Genomic DNA, 22075 nt, shown 5'->3' on the forward strand with positions numbered 1-22075 from the left:
GGAGCTACCATTGGGGGATCGGGATACTGATCAGCTGATGAAGTGGTTCGTGTTCTCGCCATCTATGAAAGAACAGAGTAGAGAAGTCATTAGCTTTAATATCAAACCGCATGATAGAGATGAATAGAAGTGAAACTGTTCCTAACTCCGTAGCCACTGGGGATAAACACAAATGTCTTTGTACTGATCCTTCAGACTCTACTAAGCTTGTCCGTGAATTGTGAGACTTAAGCAACCTAAAGCTCTGATACCAGCTTATCACGACCTGAATTTCCCACCGTCGGGATCGTGATGGCGCCTAACATTGTACCCGCTAGGCAAGCCAATGTTTCAGAATATTCTACCTTTTTCTCTTGTCTTTCAAATATTTAAGACTTATTCAATATAAACCAGGGAAATTGCAGAAGAAAATAATTTAAAAGCTTAACTTTACACAATAACGAAAACCAAAGTAACATCCACCTAGAAGTGGTGTCACAACTCACGAACTGTCTAAGATTACTACAAATAAGGGTCTAAATTAAAAGTTTACATCTGTTTTGGTAGTAGATAATAGAAAATGAAATGAGATAGAAGGGGACTCTAGGGCATGCGGATGCCTGCAGGACTACTTTAGGTCTTCGGTACGCAGTGGTAGTAATCAACCTCACGATCAGCCACTAGCTGCAAAATCTGCACAGAAAGTGCATAGCTAGTATCGGTACAATCGACCCCATGTACTAGTAAGTGTCGAGCCTAACCTCGACGAAGTAGTGACGAGGCTACAGTGCGGCATACAACAGATACAACCTGCAACAGTTTATACTAAACAAAAAGGAAATACAAAGTGTAATAAAGCAATAACTAGCATTAGGTAAATCCGGAATCCAACTGTTCCACTATTTTTTCAGCTATAACCAATCCTTAAGAGTGTTCTAGCATCACAATAGCAGACCTCAAAGAATATGAGCACATAACTACAGTTGATGCGGCGTGCATCCCAATCCCATCATATAAACAACAATAGAATCAATATTCACTTTTATTCCTCCTTGTTGCGGCATACAACCCGATCCCACATGTCCACTCTTATTATTCCTCAACACATATCACCCTTATCCTCTTGTTGCGAAGCGCAACCCGATCACACCTGTCCACCCTTATTACTCCTTATTGCGGCATGCAACCTGATCCCATCATATAATACTATAGCGGCGTGCAACCCGATCCCAATTTACAAATCATCACAAATCTCAAAATAAAAACAAGTGTTTCACAGACTAAGCAACATCCTCTAATGTTCTTATACCTCAACTCATGCAACGGAATATCACTACGATTAAACAACATTGCCAGTGTAAACTACTCAGCAAGACCAACCAACGTATACCACAAGGCGCCCATAAACCAATAAAGACCAACAGAATAATAAAATGAAACCACGAAAAAATTGAATACTTTAATAATGAGAGCAACGATTAATATAAAGCAATTAGGCATGGAAGCATTTATGAGCAAGTAGTAATTAAGGCATGGGAGCATTTATAAGCAAGAAACAATTTATGCATGGAAACAGCTATAAGTAAGTAGCAATTAAGACAAGGGAATTTATAATAGGAAACGGGGAAGGGAAACAGCTAAACATGGTAATTTTGGTGGCACATAGGTACTCGTCACCACACCTATATTCCACGCAAATGGAATTTCGAAATAGCAAATAAGTCGGGGATTCCTATTCCCTCAAGTCAAGGTTAGACCAAACACTTACCTCAAGTCAACGGGTAATTCGACACTCAACCACCGCTTTACCTCTCGATTCCACCATCAATTCTCCGTATCTAGCCATAATTAATTCAATAACATCAATAAATGCTAAATAAACCAATTCTAATGCATGAATATGAATTCCCAAATGTTTTCCCCAAACAGACAAAAATCGACCATGGGCTTGCTTGGTCAAAACTCGAACATTGAACCAAAACCCGATTACCCATTCACCCACGAACCCAAATATGCAATGAGTTTTGAAATCCGACCTCAAATTGAGGTCCAAATCCCAAAAATTTAAAAATTCTAATTTATACCCAAAAACACCCAACTTCCCATGAAAAACCTTAGATTTTGAGATGAAATCATGTAAAAAGATGAAGTAGATTGAAAGAAATGGGTTAGACGTTGTTTACCTACGATTTGGGAAGAACCTTTCTTTGAAAAATCGCCTATGGGAGCTTAGGGTTTGAAAAATTGAAAGAATCAGTTGATGTCCCGTCAAAATCCCACTTAACAGGTTGCAGATGTCGCAATTGCGACTAGAGTTTCGCATTTGCGAAGCTTGCAATTGCAAGAACGACATCGCAAATGCAAACCTTCACACAATCTTTTCGGCCTTCACATTTGGGACAATTTTGTCGCATTTGCGACCTCTAGCCTGCCTGGACAACTTCGCATTTGTGAAGTAAATCTCGCATTTGCGAGTAAACCTGGCCCTGACCATTTTCGTATTTGCAAAGCAAAAGCTCGCATTTGCAGTCACTGCTTACATCGCAATTGCAATGCCTGATCTCGCAATTGCGAAATTAGGGGCCTGCTACACAGCTGAAACATACCAACAATCTCCCTAAGTTCAAAATCATTCTGTAGCCTATCCAAAACTCACCTGAGCCCTCGGGGTTCCAAACCAAACATGCACACAAGTCTAAAAATATCATATGAACTTGTTCGTACGATCAAATCGCCAAAATAACATCTTAAACAACGAATTTAACACCAAAGCTCAAGAATTTCACAAGATAGTTCGACTTTCTATTTTCTCAACTAAGGGTCCGATTTATATCAAATCACTTCCGTTTTTTTTACCAAATTTCACAGTTATGACTTAAATACTATATCAAACCTGTACAGGTCACCAGAACCAAAATATATACCACCGAGAACACACACCTTTTCATTTCCAAAAGTCTTTATATTTTCCAGCAAATAATTTTCTTTAAAAATTCTTTTCTCGGGCTAGGGACCTCAGAATTCGATTTGGGTATACGCCCAAGTCCTATATTTTACTACAGACCCTACGGGACCGTGAACTCATGATTCCGGACCCGTTTACCAAAAATGTGAACTGAAGTCAACTTTAATCAATTTTTAAAGACCAAATTCCATATTGCTCAAATTTTTCACACAAAAGCTTTCCGGTATCGTGCCCAAACTGTGCATGCAAATCGAGCAGAGATAGAAGGAGGTTTTAAGGCCTCGGAACATAGAAATGTATTATAAATAAAAGATGACCTTTTTGGTCATCATATTCTCCACCTCTAAAACAACCGTTCGTCGTCGAACGTACATACAAAAGTACCTAAGTTTGTGAAAAGATGGGGATATCGGTTCCACACATCAGGCTCGGACTCCCAGGTCGTTGCCTCAACAGGATAACCTCCCCACTTCACACAAATTGAAGGGAAATTCTTCGATCTCAAGTGAGGAACCTGCCGGTCTAGAATAGCTATCGGCTCCTCCTTATAGGTTAAATCCTTGTCTAACTGGACAGTGCTAAAGTCTAACACGTGGGATGGATCGTCGTGATACTTACAAAGCACGGACACATGAACCATTGGATGCATGGCTGATAAACTTTGTGGCAACGCAAGTCTGTAAGCCATCTCTCTCACTCGATCAAGAATCTCAAAAGGATCGATGAACCTAGGGCTTAGATTGCTTTTCTTCTCAAACCTCATTACGCCCTTCACGGGCGATACTCGAAGCAACACTCGCTCTCAGACCATGAATGCCACATCACGAACCTTACTGTCATTATAACTCTTTTGCCTGGACTAAGCTGTGCGAAGCCTATCCCGAATGATCTTAACCTTGTCCAAGGCATCCTGAAATAAATTTGTACCGAACAACCGAGACTCTCCTTGCTCAAACCACCCAATTGGCGATCGACACCGTCTACCATATAATGACTCATATGGAGCCATCTGGATGCTCGACTGATAGCTATTGTTGTAGGCAAACTCTGCTAATGGAAAGAACTGATCCCACGACCCTCCAAAGTCAATAACACATGCTCAGAGCATATCCTCCAAAATCTGAATAGAATGCTCGGACTGTCCGTACGTCTGAGGATGAAATGTTATGCTCAACTCAACCCATGTACCAAACTCACGCTGAACTGCTCTCCAAAAATGCAAAGTAAACTGTGTACCTTGACTAGAAATGATAGACACGGGCACACCATGAAGACGAACAATCTCCCATATATAGATCTCAGCTAACCTCTCTGAAGAATAGGAGACTGCCACATGAATGAAATATGCTGATTTAGTCAGCCTATCAACAATAACCCATACCACATCGAACTTCCTCTGAGTCTGTGGGAGTCCAACAATGAAGTCCATAGTGATACTCTCCCACTTCCACTCAGGAATCTCAATCTTCTGAAGTATACCACCAGGTCTCTGATGCTTGCACTTTACCTGTTGACAATTCAAACACCTAGCTACATACGCAACAATATCCTTCTTCATCCTCCTCCACCAATAATGTTGCCGCAAGTCATGATACATCTTAGCGGCACCCAGATGAATGGAATACTAGGAACTATGGGCCTCCTCTAGAATTAACTCACAAAGTCCACCCACATTAGGTACACAAATTCGACCATGCATCCTCAAAACTCCATCATCTCCAATTGTAACCTGTTTGGCACCACCGTGCCGCACTATGTCCGTTAGGACAAGCAAATGAGGTTCATCATACTGCGGATCCCTGAGATGCTCAAATAATGAAGACCGAGTGACTGTACAAGCTAAAACACGGCTGGTCTTAGAAACATCCAACCTCATGAACTGATTGGCTAAAGCCTAAATATCCAAAGCAAGCAGTTTCTCACCAACTAGAATATACACAAGACTACCCATACTAGCCGACTTCCTACTCAAAGCATCGGCCACCACATTGGCCTTTCCCGGATGATACAAGATTGTGATATCATAGTCTTTCAATAGCTCCAACCACCTACTCTGCCTCAAATTTAGCTCCTTCTGCTTGAACAAATACTGTAGACTCTTGTGATCTATGAACACCTCATATGACACACCATATAAGTAATGCCTACAAATCTTTAGCGCGTGAACAATGGTTGTTAACTCCAAATCATGAACTAGATAATTTTTCTTGTGAATCTTCAACTGTCGCGAAACATATGTAATAACCTTGCCATTCCGTATCAACACCACACCAAGTCCAATACGAGATGCAACACAATACACTATATATGGCCCTGAGCCTGTGGGCAACACCAACACTGGTGTTGTAGTCAAAGCTATCTTGAGCTTCTGAAAGCTCGCCTCACACTTGTCCGACCACCTAAACTGGGCACCCTTCTGGGTCTACCTGGTCATCAGGGCTGCTATAAATGAAAACCCATCCATAAACTGACAGTAATAACCCGCCAAACCCAAGAAACTCTGGATCTCTGTAGTTGATGTGGGTCTAGGCTAGTCCTTGACTGCCTCAATCTTCTTAGGATCCACCTAAATACCCTCTGTTATTACAACACGACCCAAGAACGCAACTGAAATCAACTAAAACTCATATTTCAAAAACTTAGCATATAACTGACCGTCTCTCAAAGTCTGAAGAACGACTCGAAGATGTTGCTCATGCCCCTCTCGGTTGTTAGATTAGATCAAAATATCATCAATGAAGACAATCACAAAGGAATCCAGATAAGGCTTGAACACCCAGTTCATCAAATCCATAAAAGCTGTTGGGGCATTTGTCAACCCAAATGACATCACTAAAAACTCATAATGCTCGTACCGAGTGCGAAAAGCCATCTTAGGGACATCGGATGTCCTAATCCTTAACTGATAGTTGCTAGATCTCAAATCAATCTTCAAAAATACTTTAGCACCCTGAAGCTGATCAAACAAATCATCAATCATCGGCAATGGATACTTGTTGTTGATGGTGACCTTGTTCAACTGCCGATAATCTATACACATCCCCATCGACCCATCCTTCTTCTTAACAAACAACACCAGTGCACCTTAGGGCGAGATACTATGTCTAATAAAGCCCTTATCAAGCAAGTCTTGCAGTTGCTCTTTTAATTTCTTCAACTCTAGGTGGGCCATACGATATGGCGGGATCCAAATCAATGCAAAAGTCAATATCCCTATTGGGCGGCACAGTTGTATGCGGCGAAATCAGAGGGCTTAATTTCTCACCTATCAAGCCACTTCAGAAGAATACCTCGAGACCCCAAGTATGTGGAGTTGCGACCGAGTCCCCTCCCTTGGGGCTCGTCTAGGCCCAACTCAAAGAAGACGAAGATCGAGGCTGCAACAAGTCTGACAGAGTCGGCCTACCCAAAGCCTGTGTCGAGGCATCATGTCTAGTCATCCCATCTCCATGCTTTTATAATTAATGTATGTTGTACTATAAACGGTTTCTCCTCCTATAAAGGAAACCCACACTACTTTGTAACCGGCTGATGTTGCTCCAACTATTCTCCACAAGATGAATAATATATCTCTCTTTCTTCTCTCCAACTTACTCGCTCTTACTAGATCGAGGCCCCTCTTAGCATTCATCGCCTTCATACTTGTTCTTCATTTATTGCTTGATATTGGCCATAAAGAGCCTTCTTCAATTATATTCTAACTCTTATCCCCTCCCTAGTTACCCCCGATAGCTCGAGTTCAATCCTAACATCGACCCCGAGGCTCTCCATCGACCAATCCGAGGATCGAGTATCAAGCCCCGCGGTTTGATTACTACTCCGTTTTAGCTTGCATCTCATTGTTAAACATCATACTCTTAGCATCAACTGCTCTAACAACTAGCATAAATATAGATCACGTATTTTTAGAATCCCATTTACAAATTTAATTGTCATTACCATTTTCACGATAAACAGTTTGGCGCCCACCGTGAGGCTAAAAATAATAGTGATTATTTTCTTGGTAGTTTCATTACACAAACACATGTTATCTTTCACGTCTTTTCTTGTTCAAGATCTTTGATTTCAGGTCAAATGTCTGGATCGGTAAATAGAGTCGAGAACGACAACCTCGAAAACCATGGGGAAAACGGTGTGGCTATTCCGGATGTCGGCGCGCCACCACAGAATCCCGATAACGCTCCCGGACCGATTCTAGCGGATGTGGATTCACAGAACGCACAACAGGTCGACAAAACCCCACACACCGACAAGAGAATACGTCATAATGACCGACAGAAAGCCCAAAGAACCCCAACCCGAGAAAAACAGGAAGTTAGTCTTCATGTTATTTTTGAAATGTTGCAGGCATAATAGTTGGCCATCGCTCAGTTACAAAGCCATCAAAAAACACCCAGCATAGTAGTGCCAGAAACAGCTCCCCCAGTTGAACAGGTACCCAAGAGATCGAGCAATAACAGATCGATAGCCGATCCCTGTATTGCGAATATGCTGGAGGACCTCACCGAAAGGATCGAGTCAGGCGAGAAATGATAGCAGCCAATGATAAGAAGGTAGAAACCTATAACTTTAGAGTCGATCAAATCTCGGGTGAGCCGCGGGCCCTGAAGGGTGTAGATTCGTGGAAGCTCGTGCAACGGCCATTCCCCGATGAAGCGGCCCCAGAACCCACTCCAAAGGAATTCAGAACGCCGAAACTCCCTAAGTACAATGGGACCTCAGATCTGAATGAACACATCACTGCATACACGTGCGCGGTAAAAAGCGATGACCCAAAAGACGATAAGATCGTGTCCGTCTTATTGAAAAGGTTCGGGGAAACACTCTAAAAAAGGGGCAATGATATGGCATCATAACCTAGCACCTAACCCCATAAACTCACTTACCATATCGGCAGATTCCTCTATAAAGGAACACGCTGGTGCCATCAAAGCAACAGCGAGAAGGCCTGACACATCCGTGACCAAGTAAAGGAAGAATGAAATGTTGCGAGAATTCACATCTTAATTCCAGATGGAATGAACGGGACTACACCCAGTCTCGGATGACCGGGCAGTACAGGCCTTCACTCAAAGCCTAAACAAACCAAGCCCGACGATATCGAGGCAGTTAAAACAAGACTTGCTCCGGTACCCAGCCAAGATCTGGTCGGATGCCTATATCCGGCACCAGTCGCAAACTAGGGTCATGGATGACCATCTAGGAGTCCCCTCAGGCTTAGCATACCAAGCAAGCTTCTAGCAAAGAAACCAATGTGAAATAGAGAGAGGTACCACCCGCACACCGCAGGCAGGAGAAACCCCCCCAAGGGACAATCTACCTCACAACGATTGGAGAATGGATTAAGGACAATATCCTCGAGGTATCGTTAATAAAAAAAAGATTTGATGGGGACACGAGGCCAGCGAAGGTGCCTCGCCCATCAAGATACAATTTCAACATCGTTATATCAAACATCGTGTTCACCATCGGTGAAACTAGGGACACCAGATGGCCTAGACCTATTCAGCAGAACCCCTCTCAGAGGAATCACAGCTGGGTGTGTGAACTGCATAACAAGTGTGGCCGCAAGGCCTAGGATGGCCACCAGCTCCGAAGTAAAAAAGCCAAGTCACTCAACAAAAAACCACCGTGGAGAACTGACGAGCGACCAAATTCAGGTTCAGCCCCGGGTAGGGAAGGCGGCCAGGAAGAATGAAGCAAACAGGTCTCAGCATTTTACCGCGATAGTGGAGGAGCAACAAAACTTTCAAAGAACTCGTAAAAAGGAGAGCACAAATGCTCGCCGCCAGAGAAAGGCGGATTTGGGGACATATCCCCGAGGATGCCCTCACAATCAGCAAAGAGGGCACCAAGACCTTGTCTTGACCTCACATGGGCGCACTAGTAACTTTCTTCCTCACTCGATCCATTTTCAATAAAACATGTGTTCATAAGTACAGATGGCTCGATCAATGTTATTGGGCTGAGGATGATAGGGCAGTTCAGACTGCCGGGTCAAAACACTACCACCTCTTGAATCGTTGATGGATTCCAAGCGGCGATCACTACGACAAGGAGAAAGACCACTCTCTCAGTAAGCGCAGCTGGCATAGACCAAAACGCCAAATCTCGTATCATCAAAAGAGGCGCAAGGCATGAGCGCCTTACTCAGGCAGTCGCAGATACACTGCATGAAACTAGTACCTCCCCCTCTTTTGCCAAAGGATGAAACCCCCAACAGAGGACGGAATTGAAACCGCCTGGGGGTAATGACACACAGCAAGGAAAATGTTTGTGTTATGAAACGTGGCGCCGACACCACATTTTCGACCAAGCTCGAATAAACACAGTGGAGGGTTTCACTAGAGTCCTTGCTTAAGAGCAACAGGGACATATCGAACCACGAAACGTCGCCTACGCATCCCGCAGTAAAGTAAAACTACCTCCCCCTCTTCGTTATTTTGCACTAACCTGTATGCAGATACCCGGTCAAGGCACTCGAAAGTGCTAACTCTACCTGAAGATCTCAAGGCCTTAACGGCACCCATCACTCTCTTTCCCCTAAGTCGAACTTCTTCCCCGAAGAGGGTCTCACCAGCAAGGTTCTTAGCAGAGCAACGTGCCTCCTAAGGAGGATTCAACAAGCCTACCAGACTTTCTTCACGATCAACCCCATACCAGGAAAAGACAAATGAGGTCCCAGTGGGAAATCATGTACCGGGCCAAACGGTTAAAGGAACCATGCCAGCACGGGCCGAGCTCACGACAACAAAACAACATGTATTTACGCCAAGCAATTAAAGAATATCTTTCAATATCTCGTACTCCAAAAGTGAAAATTTTGGCATGCTCACGGCAAGGGTTCCCTCCACCAGATACGTCCCGAAATACTCGGAGACTTAACATCAATAACGTGGCACCTGCTTGAATTCAGGGTCGGAATTCCGGGCTCATAAGGCCCCAACGAGGCAATTCCAGCTCACAAGTAACGTCCTTTGAGCCTAAGCAAAGTTGATGACTCAGAGACTGTCGTCAATCGCCATACGTTGGAAAACCCGAGTCCGTAAGACCTCTAGAGGGCAGACTTGGTCTAGCCATATCTATTTTACATGGCAACAAAAACTGTAAGACCTCAACATGCATGACAAACTATAAGACCTCAACAGGCATGACAAATCATAACACCTCAACAAGCATGACAAAACTGTAAGACCTCAACAGGCATGAAAATTTTGTAAGACATTACTACAGGCATAAAACTTAAATCCCGAAGTTTAGGCTATATGTCGTATTTGTAAGACTCTCGAAAGGGAATACCCTCGATATAGATGCCTAAATATCACTCGGGATCAAAAATAGCTCTGGCCAAAAGCTTATGACTACGGTCAAAACGGCTGACCAGCCAAATTAACGCAACTCGGGGACGCCCGACCATCGCTAACAAAATCACAAGCCATTACTTCGAATCTACTTCTGAAAGAACCAGTTAAAACAGGATACCCTCAATAGGCAAACGAGCTTCGACCATGTCAGATCCAAATCACGAGGCTTCTAGCTACTCAGCCTACAAGCTAAACCTTCTGAGGTGCTCGAACATCGCCGCTAACGACTTGAAATCAAAGTTCTTCCTGAACCGACGACGGGTTAGGCAAAATTATTTAAAAAGGACCTTAATAAGAGGAAAACAAATCCTACAATATTCCCATGGGAAAAAACGTAAGAGTCATTGTTGCCAGCCAAACGAGCCTCCAGGCCGCACACTAAAAGGCCGCAACGACCAACAGCGTAAGAGCCACTGTTGCCAGCTTGAAAAATTAAAAACTTGAGGATTAAAATGAGCTCGAGTCGTAACCCGATTCGGAGACTGGTTTCAAAATAGTTAACTACACATGTCTAAGGGCACAATGTAAGTGCCATTGCCACCAGCCAAATGAACCTCATGGCCACACACTTAAAAGGTCGCTTCGACCCGAGGCATATAAAAGCCATTTTCATCCGCCCATGCAGGCACAAAAAACATGAGGGTCAATTAATCTCAAGTTGAAACATGACTCGGAGACTGAACCCAAAATAGTTAAAATACAAATGCCTAAGGGCAAGGAATAAAAACCATCATCACCCACTCGTGCAGGCACAGGAGATTAAAGGTCAGGTAAGCTCGAGTCAAAGCTTGACTTGGAAACTAAACCCAAAATAGCTTGGCAAAACACGAAAGCTCTAACGCCTACTCACGTCAAAAATCGCACTTGACCAAGCATGAAAGAGTCTTCGGGCCTGTCTAATGAGTTCCGAATCCATAGGGCTCCCGCCTGGTCAAAAGTAAGCAGAAAGAGTTCAGAAAAGATAAAGCTTCAAGTTTCTTTTATTTAGATACGCAAAAGGTGCGCTCTCCATCAACAAACATGCTCTGTGAATGTCAAATACAAAATGGAAAAGTGGTGAAATCTACGCTCTGCTCCAATAAGGTTACGACCTACCAGCACTACCTTCACTCTCCATGACGTCGGCAAGGAGTGACCGAGTATCACAGTCGCCCGCCCTCGCTCGGGCCAACTCCTCCGAGAGAATGAAACCACTAATGCCGATCTCTTCGAGTACCTCTCTCCGGGATCTGTAACGAACATATTCCTCAATCCTTGTTTCACGATCAAGGGCCCGTCTCAACCCAGCTTGGGCATCAGTAGCATCCTTCAAATGAATTGTCATCTCCTGATCAGCCTTAGCCCGACTCAATGATGCTTCAGCCCGAGCATCGATTATCTCAACCCTGACCATTAAGAGATCGGACTCGAGCCTCGCAATCATCCACATAAACTGAAGCGTTGTCATGAGCCAAGTAGAGTTGGGCCTCAAAAGCGGGAACTTTAGCTAAGGCACCCTTTTATTCTAAAGCTTGAGCCTGCACCTGAGCCCTCAGTTCACCACGAGCACTCCTAACTCGGTCGGATTCACCCCTAAGGTACTTCAAGGCCTTCGTCTTTTTTTGCAACTATGATAGACAAAAGGATTAACCTTAAAGGTCAAAAGGGCGAAACACATATTATGAAAGGTTACCTGCTCCATCAAATAACTCTCAAAATTCGAGCTCCGGAGCGCCTTATATCGCCAGTGCATCAAACTCAACCTCATTCTCCTCGCTAAGGAGCCTAAGGGACTCACCCTCATCCAGAGCTTTTCGAAGCCTAGCCCAATGATGGAGCAACTCAGACCTGAGCCTATCGAAGGCCTGCATAAGAAAAACTCGATAAAGAAAGGAAGACACAAAATATAGAAGGACTACGCCGAAACTCACCATGAAGTGAAGTCGGCGGATTTTCTCAAAGGTTGAGCACACTCCTATTGGTCCAGCCCCTTCGTCCCTGGAAGAACCAACCTCGGTTGAGGCATATTCACTAAGAGGAACTACCGTTCCGGAACCAAATGTCCGGGAACAGCAGGCTCGGGCAGTGTCCTCTCCACGAAGACACAAAGCTCGTTTAGCCCCACTAAAAGCTCTATCGCACTGTGAGTGTAAGTCCCCTTCAGCGCCATCATCCCTTGGCTTAGAGGCCCACGACTCCTCCCCCTCTCTAGAGGAACACCCGATACCTGCGATGATAAAGCCAATAGAAAGGGGAAAATGTCATCTCGAATATACGATGACCAAGGTGAAAGTAGCGTACGCGCATACCTTGGTATTTCGCTTCCCATCTGCCACGGGACATAGCTCGCCACCTATACTCATCGTAAGTTGAATGGGTCGCCAACCTCCGAACCCAGCCGGGCATATCGAGAACTTTGCCCTGTGTCCATAAAGTTGTTGTAGAAGAGGAGGAAACACAATTACTCAACTAGTTTTTGCTATAAGAAAATCTAAGAAAGCATGAGACACTCTACTCACGTGCGTAATTCCATCCCTCGGGAAATGGCATGAGCTTCACGTGGATGATGTCAGTCGTACAAACCCGGATGAATCGACTGACCCACTCTTGATCCTCATCTTCCTCATCATCGATAACAAAGGGAATGGACGAGCGGCATCGCAAGGTTAATATGGCTCGATGATGAAAGGGCTAGTACAACCTGATGAGGTGGCTAAGCATGAATTCAAGCGCAGCCTTCCCCACAAAAAACCTCATCATCAGCACTACCCACCAGAATGACAGATGTATCTGTGCCAAAGTAGCCCGATACTTCAGGCAGAAATCAGGTACGACCCTATCAAGAGGGCCTAATGCGAAAAGGTATAGGTATACGTTCAAGAATCCATCAACAGAGTCTGTAATACTCTCATCCAGGGAAAGCACCTACAACATTATTTTCTCGCCCCATCCGCAGTATCTCCTCACCTTCTCCAGATGTTCCTTTCTTAACAAAGATATAGTCTTTAGAGTGAACTCCCGCAGATCCTTAACACTGGGAGTGGAACTCTCCCCTCCCTACCAGGCCGGCTCCGAAGTAGATGCCACGGCTATAGTAGAATTGACTGACTAAAGAAGGGACGTGGGCCAACACTTTTTGCACCTGAATAAATGAAGGACCAGATGCCAAGGCGGAAGGATAGCTATCTAAAATAATGAGATATTCCAAAGAAGCAAAAGCCTCCCCACATATATGTGGGAAATAGCAACGATTCACCTATCCAGAGTAAGCCCCGAGAGGCCAACACCCTCGGTACAGATCCTGGGGTGGTACCTGACCTTCGAGACCTTCATCGATAAGAAGGTAGGATTCAAGGATCCAACTACATCATCTCCAGCCCTGAGGTGGTACCCGATCTCAAGGACCTCCAGGAAAAAGAAGTCAGGCTTCGGAAAGCCTTCAGCACAATCATAGAACTTGAGGTGGTACACGATCTCGTGGTTTTTCTTTTGTCACGACCCAAACCGATGGGCCGCGATGGGCACCTGGTACCTTACTCGACCTAGTACCAAGATAACGTATCTTTCTTATTACATCATCATATACACGTGACATACGAGACTAATAGGCCAACGTAATCATTTATAAACTCAAAATATAGGCCGACAAGGCCGTACAATCTTTCACGTATACGACATATGTCTACAAGCCTCTAAAAGTACATAAATGTCATAAAGGTTGGGATAGAGTCCCGCCATACCAAACAATACACGTCTAAATCATACTAACCAAACAAGAAACTTCGAAGAAAATGGAGCGCACCAACATCTTCTGCTGAGCTGATAGCCTACTTGGAGGGCTCTCGACCTATCTATAGAGACCTACGGGCATGAAACGCAGTGTCCCCAGGCAAAAGGGACGTCAGTACGAATAATGTACCGAGTATGTAAGGCACATAAATAAGTACATAAGAGACATGGAAGAAATATAGAGTACATGACTCAACCTGTAAGTCTGAATAACTTTGTAAATCATAAATTACTTTTAGCGTCATGCATATGCGTATGAATGTCATGTCATGCATAGGTACATGTTTCATAACATCATCAGCCTCTGAGGGCATCCCATCATATTATATCGGCTACTATGGGCAAAATGATCATCGTATACCAGCTGACCAGGTGGTGGTACGTATATAACGTCATAACCTTTCCCATATCCCATATACATATATATACATACATATATACGCATATATAACGCCGTTTGAATCATATTTCAGCCACTGTGGGCAACATTATCATCATATACCAGCTGATCAGGTAGTGGTACATATATAACACTGTAACCTTTTCCCATATCACATATACATATATTTACATATATACGCGTATATAACGCCGTATGGTCATGGGCCAGTGCACATGTATAAATGAGTAAAATGCATGAAAAATTCATAATAATCTCGATATTTCCTTCCGGATAAACTTTTCCAACTGTGTATTATTTTAAGATTCATGAACAGAAGATAATAATAATTCTCATAGGGAATTAAGAATATATACACCCCTAATATTTCTATGAATAGAGTATTTTATAGAAACTGTGTATTTGCTCGTTTCTTCAGTATAATTTGGACCATACTAAAAAAAAGAGAGGGCCTTAACATACCCGTTTCTGCATAATTTATACTTGGATTCCTTGAAATCTTGGACGAATTTGTTCTTATTCTAACGTTTTGTTTATTGAAGACAGAAATGGAATTAAATCTTAATGGTTGAACTTTGAAATTTCAATTGAAATCTTGGCAAGATTTTGGACGAAAAATTTCTTTTGTTTCCAATTTTAGAATGATGAAAACGTTTCTTGTTTCCTTGAGTCTTTGAGAGGAAACGTTGTTTTCCTTTATGGTTCCTTGATAATTTGAAAGGAACAATGTTTCTTTTCTTTGAAGTCTTGGAATGAACAATATTGAATTCATTTTGATTTGAATCTTAGCAGATACCAAATTAGTCATTATCTCTCATTTATGCCTAGGTTGCCACCTAGGCATAAGTGACTTCTTAGTCACACTCTTGACGTGATGAACTCTTGCCCCATGTTTGGGGGAATGATTATTAAGTTTTTATTCATTTATTAGTTAATCGGGTAATATCCCGTTACCCGATAATTAACCAATTACCCGTATAATTTAAAAAATTACCAAAAATCACTTAAAATTTTACTAATTTTCCACATACTTTATACATTTTACTATTATGACCATATAGTACCTTGTATTGCACTAGTCCATAAATACTTAGTATTTTAGCTCGGGCCGTATTTTATTCCACAATGCCAAACTTTGACAAAATTATTTTCTTCGATTTTACTTACTCTCTTACCTTCACGAATTTACTCACCACTTATGATCCTTATAATCCACTAATAATCTTTTCTTTGGACTGATGTCAATTACATTACGACAAATTCAACGTACAATACTGCAGGGTGCAACATTGTCGTAACTTATTAATGCGAAGCGTAACATCACCGTAATGTAATACTACAGGGTAGAACACCATCGTAACTTAATACTGCTGGATGTAACATCATTGTAATATATTACTGCAGAGGGTGACATCATCATAACATATTACTGCAGAGCATAACACTGTCATAATATAATATTGTGGAACATAATATTGATGTAATATTGCGGGGTGTAACATCATTTCCCCCTTAGGAACATTCGTCCTCTAACGTTGACTAATGCTCTTATCATTTTCTTAATGTATATCTTCCGAATAATTTAGAACTTTCCTTACATCTAGGCGATTGTTCTGTGAATAAGTCCAAAGTCTAGGGCATCCCCCCTTAGGCCTCCTTCTCACACCACAACTTGTAGTCGGAATCCTTCCAATCTCGTAACTGTTGCTACCTTTCATCATGCAGCCTGTATATTTTTTTATCTTGTAAGTGTGCCCAATCTCTAGGCTTCACATGTACAGCTTGATAAGATGTCCCTTTGGGCATTTATGAGTATACTGAAGTTCTTCGCTAGGTACTTGGTTGAATTCACGAATATTGTTATATCTCATCACACAGGTCCGTTTAACCATTTGTATGAATTTACTGCCATAACTCTTACTTTAATTTATCGTTGCGGAGGTGTGCTACCAAATCCCAGCTTACTCTCATTGCTCATTCCATATGTATAAATTTAAGTCCTTTAATGCTTCCTCATTACTATTCATCTTTAGAATGACGGCCTAATCTTATCTCATACTTTATAACTTTTGTCCATCCATTGTTGATTCACCTCAATATTGATCTACAATATACAACTGATAAGTTAACCTTTTATGTAATATTACTGCTAGGGTTTATGTATTATCGTGGAACGTCTGAAATGATTAGATTGATCCACCTGGGGCGATACCCTGCTTTCATAACCATACCTCACAGCATCCCAGTGCAATTCACCTTGTGTGGGTACTTTAATCCTATCCAATTCATAAGATCTGTTTCTTTTCTTCGTTTAATCATTACTCAATCGAAGGCCAAACGTCATCTTTTATCTATCACAATTACATCCTCATTCTTTTACCAGGGTGGTATTCAAAATGCTATTAGTCTTAGACTCCTTTGAGTTCATTCAGGCTATATAGAGCTTTGCATAATTTAGAGAAACCATATGCTCTTCTTGTTTTCATGGGCTTAATCATGAGGACTTATCCATTTTCGTTACCTTCTCACTCGCCCTTTCTTATCCTTACTCTTGTCTTATAGAACCTTGTCGTTTCACCATACAATGGCTTGCGACCTACACAACTCTATTTATATTACTTGAAACCTTTCAACTTGCTTGCATCATAAATTTCCTTATGTCATTCTAGGACATCAAGCAAGACATCACATCATCTCTAACGCTTATTTACTGTCATAATTAGCCTCCTCGATACCTAGAAACCATAGGCTATGAGATATGCCACTGACTATGCCGCTATCATTCTTGGATATTGAATCCCAGCACTTCTAGCCTTCTATCCGAAGTATGGACTATTCACATATTCTGCCTTTAAGTATTTCGTACGCTGTTCAAATTTACCTTACTTACCTTAAAATATTGTATCATATCTTCTATCTCTTTCATGACCTCCCTTCCACATAGATACAATTCATGTCCATAACATGAAGCTCTGTTATAATTCTTACACCTCTGGTGCATACACAATCCAGTGGGAGCTTTGTACTGACTTCTTATGAGGTTGGTACTCTTCAGTTGGCTTCATCATAGAGCTATTATAAAATATGGCTACATTACTATCTTTCTTATACCTCTACTGCTTAAGAGTGATCCTGAGGTCTATAATTCTCTTGGTCCCTCATGTTTTGCTTAGTCGATGTAACTCTTTAATTTCCTCTTCTTTCTTATCAGCCTCTATGTAGGCTTAAGATATCTTCTGACCTGTGGCTCCTGGTATTAATTATTACTTTAGTCTTTCATAGGCGCTGAGGGATATTTATGATAAAATCCTTTAACAATTCAATCCTTCATCTATGACCTGGGCTCAATTCGTTTTTTTAACGTATACTAGAATCTTCTACGGCTGTATATGATGTAGGTATAAAACTCCAAACTCTTAAGTGTGTTCATAACGTCACCAACTCGGGTTCATTGATCGAATAATTTCTTTTGTTCCTTATTAGCTTTCTTCAATGTAAGCTATTACCTTTCCTGGTCTTTCTGCCCTCTTGTTGCGTGCATACTTAGCTTATCCTAGTTCCCACGCATGCTAGAGTTTTTGTGCAACTCATATGACTTTCGAATATTACTTTTAATTTTTCTTTCCGTTCATCGTCCACGGTAGGGCCACTTTCCTTTGGAGTGCTTACAGTGTTGTTGTGAGACTATTGTTACACGACCCTTTCCTCTTTAGGTCGTTGTGCTTAATTTGAAGCCTTCTTCCTTATTTCTTCAGCTAGTCTTTCGTTATAGTACATAGGGAGAACCCTTGATTCCTGTAAAGTTGTGAGCTTATTATGGACCTTTTGATGTCCTTCCTTGCCTATAATTATCTGTAATTGCTTACCTCCATGCCCTTGTGCTTGTATGGTTGCTTCTGAACTGATATTTCGACTGTCTCCTTAGTGGCACTCTCTTTTATTCCCGTAACATTCATACGGTACCTTTAACTACCCTGACTCTTATCTTATATATTTCAAGTATTACAATAACATTACTACGAAGCTTATTTCACTATATTGGGTTTTACTATGTTTATCTTGCACGATCAGTTGATTCGTCTGTAACCTCTTGTCTAGCCGTAACTAGGCTCTTCCTTAATCAACTGCTAACTAATCGTTGGCCCATTCTCATATAAATATTCCACATAATCTTTCTTGGCTTATTTCCGTTGTCTTAACTTACGTCTCGCATTGGCTCCTTATTTATCCATAACATTCTGGGCAAGAGCACCTCACTTCTTCTCCTTGACGTCGTGTTTGCATAATGTTCTGGGATCGTAGCCTATCTGTAGGCTTTGAATAGTGCAATCTCAGTCCTTTCTTATTTTTATTGCATTCTTCCTTTACCATTTCATAGCTACTAGAACCATTTAATTTTAACTTAACACCACATCACTCTATATTCCCCCCTTTAGGGGAGTACTAAGAGTTGAAGCCACGAGGATCTACCTATATATTTGTTATCTTTTCATCTTTGGCATCTGTTCATATCATCGATGACCCTTACTCACCTTGTGGCAATCCTTTTATACAAAGGATAATAAAATTCCTCACTCACGAGGGTGATACTTAGTGTAACTGGCACATATAATCCCTTAAGCTTAACTTTGCTCACATTGCTTGTTTTAGGGAAGTGTCTTCCTGAATAACCATTCTCTGAGTTTCTCATGAATTTTCCTCTGTGGTCCATTCTATTATCGCCGGAATGCAATATGAAGTTCTCATGATGCCGACCACCACCGAATCACTCAGTCCCTAATTCATGTTTAGTTTATCTTTTTCCACCAGCCCATGCTGACTTCTATTACCCTAGGGTCTAACGTTTTCTTCTGAATCACGTTAGCATCGCGAACTTGTTTCTCGAAGTGAGGATATGACTTTGTGGCCTATACTCTTTTGTTATCTCAAGGCTTGTCACTTCTCGTCTTTTGCTTCACTTGACTATCATCTGTGGAATACTGTCATCTTTTTGGCCTACCGTTGTCATCCATGTATCACATTTTACTCTTAATGCTTTATTAGCTCTCTTCTTATTTCCTGCGAACATTTATGTCTATCACTTTATTCTGAAAATTTCAACAAGATATTCTTTTGCTTTTATCTCCCCTTTGCATCGTCCACTAGCTCTTTGGGTTGCCTAGCATTATCTCTCTACTAGGGACGGGAGCCATACTAAGATAATATTTATCATGTTTAGGCTTCCAGTGCCTGTCTTTGTAGTACTCGTGTCTAGCAGTACTATTTTAGAGTGCACCATTTAGGTATCTCATAAAGAGATCTATTAGCACCTTTTTAATATCCTTCTGAAATGTAAATTAGCGCAAACCATCCATCCATCATTTTGGGTTTCTCTAACCCCAGCCGGATCCTGCTATCTCATCCTTCTCTTAAACCATATTCGTTAGCTCACATAGGGCATGACTGATATAGGTGTGGCCGGTTGTACGTACATCTGTTACTGTTTAAGATAACTCAAAATGATTATATCTCCATTCCTGAATGGTAAATAATGATAATCTTTATTAACCGGGTACCTCGTACCTTTCTTCACCTTGCTTCTTTTAGTTTCTGAAACTCGTGTCTAACTTCTGATTTCGCTATTCTTTTTTACCGTAAGAGTGGATAAATATTCTTTCCTTAAAGCTCATTATCAAGAACCTTACACCTTTTAGTACACGCATGATCTGCCGAAGACGTCACATTTACACATCATAAGCAAGATGAAAAATCGAATTCCTCTAACTCAACACTTCCACAGCTATATCCCTTATCAACCGTCTTTCTGAATGTAGGCATCGTCTTATTACGAATAAAATAGAATTTCAAAATTTGAATTCTTATAAGTGAGCTCTACCACACGATCTAGAGTAAGAATAAAGAGCAATCCTAAATGCCATGTATCCTATTGGTTATAAGTGAGGTGCACGACATACCCATAAACAAAGACTCTACTAGACACGACTTGTAGACTCTCTAGGACAGAACTGTTGTGATACCACTTTTGTCATGACCCAAACCGATGGACCGCGATGGGCACCCGGTATCTTACTCGACTGAGTACCAATGTAATGTATCTTTCTTATTACATCATCATATACACATGACATACGGGCCTAATAGGCCAACGTAATCATTTATAAACTCAAAACATAGGCCGACAAGGACGTACGATATTTCACGTATACTACATATGTCTATAAGCCTCTAAGAGTACGTAAATGTTATAAAGGTTGGGATAGAGTGTCATACCAAACAATACACGTCTAAATCATATTAACTAAACAAGAAACTTCGTAGTAAATGGAGCGCACCAACATCTTCCACTGAGCTGATAGCCTACTTGGAGGGCTCCCGACCTGTCTATCGGGACCTGTGGGCATGAAACGCAGCGTCCCCATGTAAAAGGGACGTCAGTATGAATAATGTATTGACTATGTAAGGCACATAAATAAGTACATAAGAGAAATGGAAGAAATATAGAGTACATGATTCAACCTATAAGTCTGAATAACTTTGTAAATCATAAATTACTTTTAGCGTTATACATATGCGTATGAATGTCATGTTGTGCATAGGTACATGTTTCATAACATCATCAGCCTCTGAGGGCATTTCATCACATTATATCGGCCACTATGGGCAAAATCATCATCGTATACCAGCTGATAAGGCGGTAGTGCGTATATAACGCCATAACCTTTCCCATATCTCATATACATAAATATACAAATATATATACGCGTATATAACGCCATTTAAATCATATTTCAGCAATTGTGGGCAAATTCATCATCATATACCAGCTGATCAGGTGGTGGTGTGTATATGACACCGTAACCTTTTCCCATATCCCATATACATATTTTTACATATATACGCGCATATAACACCATCTGGTCATGGGTCAGTGCACATGTATAAATGAGTAAAATGCATGAAAAATACATAATAATCTCGATATTTTCTTCCGGATAAACTTTTTCAACTGTATATTATTTTGAGACCCATGAACAGAAGATAATAATAATTCTCATGGGGAATCAAGAATATAGACACCCCTACTATTTTTATGAATAGAGTAATTTATAAAAACTGTGTATTTGCTCGTTTCTTTAGTATAATTTAGACTAGGCCAAAAGAAAGAAGTGAGGGCCTTAACATACCTGTTTCTGCGAAATTTACACTTGGATTCCTTGAAATCTGCTTCTAATGTTTTTTGTATTGAAGACAAAAATGGAATTAAATCTTAATGGTTGAACTTTGAAATTTCAATTGAAATCTTGGCAAGATTTTGGACGAAAAATTTCTTCTATTTCCAATTTTGGAATGATCAAACGTTTCTTGTTTTCTTGAGTCTTTGAGAGGAAAACGTTGTTTTCCTTTGTGGTTCATTGAGAATTTGAAAGGAACAATGTTTTTGTTCTTTCAAGTCTTGGAATGAACAATATTGAATTCATTTTGATTTGAATCTTAGCAGATACCATATTAGTCATTATCTCTCATTAATGCCTAGGTTGCCACCTAGGCATAAGTGACTTCTTAGTCACACTCTTGACATGGTGAACTCTTTCCACGTGT

General features: G+C 41.4%; 1 pseudogene; it reads left to right on the forward strand.

The window, feature by feature from the left end:
• Positions 1–22075, forward strand: part of LOC138889180 (uncharacterized) — a 44167-nt pseudogene that overhangs the window by 7725 nt on the left and 14367 nt on the right.

The sequence above is a fragment of the Nicotiana sylvestris genome, chromosome 1, assembly GCF_000393655.2.
Source record: "Nicotiana sylvestris chromosome 1, ASM39365v2, whole genome shotgun sequence".
Taxonomy (NCBI): domain Eukaryota; kingdom Viridiplantae; phylum Streptophyta; class Magnoliopsida; order Solanales; family Solanaceae; genus Nicotiana; species Nicotiana sylvestris.